Genomic DNA, 5,000 nt, shown 5'->3' on the forward strand with positions numbered 1-5,000 from the left:
TCCCTTATTATTGTACTAGGAACACCTGAGGGCTCGAGACAAAGCTATCGGAATCCAGGCTATTTAAACTAGAATATTATTCTCCGTCTCTGGTAGCTTAAAAAAAAAAAAAATCCTGCAGTCTTTCGGATCTGAACTGCATAACGTTCTCTCACAGTTTCCTCTGACCAGAATAGTAAATCTGCAAAAGGAGACGAAATTTTTAAGAAACAGGAGAGACAGGGATATAAAAGACAAAACTACAGGCCGGCAAACAGTAAGATGAGGATGAGGTGGTGGTGGTGGCAAAAAAGAGGAAGTGTGATAACAAGATTAGGGGGACTAACAAATGAATTGGCAAGCTGGAAGCGCGAGTGAAATTTAGCAAAAATTTGAAAATTAAATATTTCATGGCAAGGCCTATAGACAGTAAATTCCGATATTAATGTACAGTGGTAATGGCCATTCTATGCTGCGCAAACCTAACTTTGCCGAGCCCTTCATTGCATATTCTACTATACCTTACACAACTAGTCCGTCCCCAGGTGCTGAAGAGGAACGCTTTCACGTGGTAGCACCAATATAACTGTGCAGCTTAAATTTCAGGTCATATAAGCCTCTCCTCAACTACTTCCCTAGCTCCAGAAAAGAGGATGGTGGACCGCACGAGAGGTACTTCAGCCTGCAGTCCATAGGGTTCATATTCAGATGAACCTGGAGCTTCAGCCACTACTACTACTACCCCGGGTCCTACGTGACTTCCCTGCATCATTCCGTAACGTACAGTAATCCATATCTACACAGATGTATACCTTTCCTAATCCACTAACCTTTGCCTTACTTCGCTCTACCTTGGCAGATCTCATCCTACAACCCAATGCCATAGCCTGCCTAGCATCACAAGATTATATCCTCACGACCCTTATCTGCCCTACCACGTTTGCCATCCCTTACCATTCCCTATCCTCCTGTACCCTACCTTACCGACCATTTCCTGCCCTGCCTTGTCTCTCTACAGATTTCCCTACCTTACCAATCCTTACTTTGCATCACCCCTGTTATCCTAATTCTGCCCTATCCCCTCTCCCTCTCTTTACTCAACCTTACCCTTCTCTCTCCTACTCAACAACCACCCAGTCCTATTCTTCACTACCTTATTCAAAAACCATCTATCCATACTCTTCCCTACCCTATTTAACCACTCTAGCCATACCTTGCCTTCTTACACACTTCTATAAGCCCTCCTCGTTCACTCTGTATCACCCCGCCTTAGGCAGCCTTAACTTGTCCTTACCAAACCCCTCCTTATTTTTTCTGCCCTAACCAACATCCTCCTGCTATATCTTGTTTCACTACAGTGTCGCACCGTATCCTATGCCACTCCGCACCATCCTAGTTTATCCTCTTCTAACCTACCACTCCTGCTTCTTTGTCTCTCTAAACTATCTTACTATACCGAACCACCCACGCCTTTGCATGTCTCCCTACACATCTCCGTACCCTGTCGTAACCGTGACTACCCTATTCTACTTTTTTACACAGAATTCTGACCTGATCTTACAAGCTTTATAAATTTGTTCTTCCTCATTTTAACCTACCCTAACCTCCCATGTCTTGCTACACCATACCCTACCCTATCCTACCGCATTCTATGTCACCCGATCTCAAATTACATCTCACATATCTTGCGTCTCATTGCCTTGCATATGCATTCTATCCAATCCCAATCTGTACCACCCTATCCCACCCAAATTCTATTCTATCATGCCTCCCCTTCCCTACCATACGTATCCTATCCTACCCTACTCCACGCTGTCCTGTCCCATCCTGATTTTATTACATCATACCCCTCTCTTACTCCATATGCCCTATTCCACTTGACGGCCACTCTAATTCTATCCAATCAAGCCTAGACTCTAATTCTGTCCTGCCAAACCTACACCCTAATTCTATCCTGCCAACCCTACCACCCTAATTATATCCTGCCAACCCTACCACCCTAATTACATACCATCAAGCCTACTCTCTCTTACCTTCCCCTCCCTTGTCAAACTTGTGTCGACACCCTTCACATCTTCTCTCCCACGCACCCTCCCTCTACCCCCTAAGACTGACGTACTTCCCGGAGCCTCCTGAGGGGATTCCCGAGGATGATGAAGCTCCCAGGGACACATCCAGAAGTGATGGTTCCCGCCTCACTCCCATCTCAGGCTCCCCTCTCTCTCACCACTTCCACACTTCTACTCCTCCTCTCTTGCTCCACCTCTCCGTTCTCTCGCTCCACCTGTCCCGGCGCTGTCTTTACTTCTCACTTCTTTGGGTCGACCTTTCTCTTCTGTCGCTCCACTTCTCCCATTTTGGTTCCACGTATCCCTCCCATGGTTCAGTTTCTCCCATTTCTTGCGCCACCCCTCCCTTCCTTCGCTTCACATATCCTTTGTTTCGACCTACCTCCCCCTTTTCTCGTTCCACCTTTCCCTTCTCTCTCCTCTTCTCCCTTATCTAGCTCCACCTTTCCCTTTCCTTGCTCCACCTCACGCCCCATTTTTCCCTTCTTTAGCTCCACGTATTGCATCACCTCTCTCTCTTCACCTGCTCCATCTCTCCCTTCTCTCTTGCACCTCCTCTGCTCCACTACTACTTTCGCTCCCCGTACCTCACCCTTCTCTGGTCCTTCGTCTCACTTTCCCTGCTCAGCCTCTCCTGTCTCTGTCTCCACCACCTACTTTTCATGGTTCATGTCCCCTTTCTCCTTCCTCCCCATATTTTTTGCAACACTTTTCTCCTCTTTCTACCCACATTAAGTGCATGTCTACTTGCATATGTGAAGGCTGGGACTGATTTCATACAGTTTGAGTGTAGGTTTTAGTGGAGGCTGCTGTACGGTTGTTGTTCCACCATGACCCAGTTATTCTTTTATCTTTTTGCAGCGTATAACACGCAGCTCAAGGGTACAGATGGACACTGGACAATGCAACTGGCCCTCATCATTCTCATAGCACTTCATTGTTGCTAGCATCATATTCTAGTGTTAATCTATCATTACAGCTCAGCATTCAGGATGGAGAGACTGCAGTTTCAGGCCAAGTTAAAACGAAGTATAGTTCAGCTTATCTCCACTCACACAGTACCAGTTATGCTACGGCTAAACTAGAGTAAATAACATAAAGGAAAATACAACTAGACAAAAATATTCCCGACGGTCATTCGTTGTCGTGTTCACTTGTTTGTTGAACGTACTGATCAAGGTCATGGAAAGTTATGCCTTTGTGTGTTGTCACTGATATGACGGGGCGGCTCCACTGCCTGGTTATACAAATGTATCTCAACTACTTGGTGGCTGACTGTTGGAGGACATTTTAAGTCTGTAGTTCACTGGGTTCACACATGAGATGAACCTGGAACGAAAACACAACAAGAATAAAATCATCATCAGCAACAACAGGCTAAGGTCCTTTATAAACAGCAAGTCTAGTACCATTCTCGTAAACCCTTTTTGAGCTATATTTATGGGTGTCGCTGCTTGGTTACGTTTCCATCACCAAGGCAACTACTAGTAACAGCTGCTAGACACATCGCAACAAAACCAAAGAGAATACTGTACATTAAAATATTTCCGAACAAACACATTCACGATGCATCATAGCAAAACCAGATTGAATATTACAGTGAAAGATACGGCCAAACAATTTCCTTCTTGATGCATAACAAAAAATAAATAAATAAATAAATAATTAAATAATGCAAAGAAAGATTAACCTTGTTAATGTTTACTGCTGGTACTACGCTTGATGATGGATTTGGCTGGGGCAGTCATCAACCGATTGTGCGTGACCCAGGTCTGCAGTGTGTTGAGGCAGTTTTGTTGCAGTGTGCAGACTATGCAATGTGGCGTATGATGTCATCTGCATAATATATGATAATGTTTGTGGATGATTCGACTGTGGGAATATCATGCATGTATAGGTTGGAGAGTGTGAGTGAGAGAATGGAACCCTGTAGAACTCCTCAAGGGAAATTTCGCGTTCGTAACGACATGTCCTGAAATGTAACATATGTTTGTCTGCCACACAGTTAGTCGTCTTGTAAGCGTTTGGTGGTGTTCTCCATGTTTGTGTTGTATACTCTGGTCATTAGTTTGCATCTGGGGATGGCATCGAAGGCTTTTTTTAGTATCTATTGTTATGAGAAATTTGTATTGTCTGGGTGCTGTGAAGTTGATGTCGTCTGATACTAGTAAGGAGTTTGTAGAGTTCAGTGCTCGAAATCCGTGTTGTGGAGAAGCAAGGAGGGACATGGGATGTGACCTCAGCAGTCATTTATTTTGGATGGTGTGCTGAGTATTTTTATGGGTTTGTACAAAGAAGTGTGTGTTGGGTCCTTGCTTGGTTCAGTCATAGTGATAAGTGTTCCCTATTTCCAAATAAGGGAAATGGTACAGTGCTTGACAGAGTAGCTGCCTATGTTCGTGAGAGCATGGATGCCTTGTGGTCCTAAACGTTTCAGGTGCAGGTTGCTGATGACATCTTGTCCTTTGCTTGTAATGTGTTTTGCTTTCTTAATCATGTTACGCCCCTTTTCTCGAGGGAAAGGGATTGCATTGTGACCGAATGAAAAGGAATTCATACGCTGAGAGGGTTGTTTTTCAGACTTAGTGCATTTTCGTGTTAAGTGATTGAGTTATGCCTGGGAAGTGGTTCACGGGTATGTCTGTTTCGTTGTAGGAGGGGATGTCTTGGATGTTGGAGGTGATGGTGGTGTGGGACTTAGATGTGCATATTTTTTATATAGTGATGCTTTTATGTAGTTTGCAGTGTCGAGAGAGGTTTTTGGAATGATTAACTATTGTAACAAAGATGCTTCTAGTTTTTCACTTTCTTTGTACTAACTTCGTTGTTGAGCTTATTATTTAGTTGTTGTAACCTTGTGATAGTGTCTTGTATCTGTGTGGGAGAGGAGTCAAATCTGTCACGTTTTCTTATAAGGCGGGCTACCTCAGTTGTTAAGTTTGCATAGCAGTG

The sequence above is a fragment of the Coenobita brevimanus genome, chromosome 97, assembly GCF_032717465.1.
Source record: "Coenobita brevimanus isolate Jiangsu-jjx chromosome 97, ASM3271746v2, whole genome shotgun sequence".
Classification (NCBI taxonomy): Eukaryota; Metazoa; Arthropoda; class Malacostraca; order Decapoda; family Coenobitidae; genus Coenobita; species Coenobita brevimanus.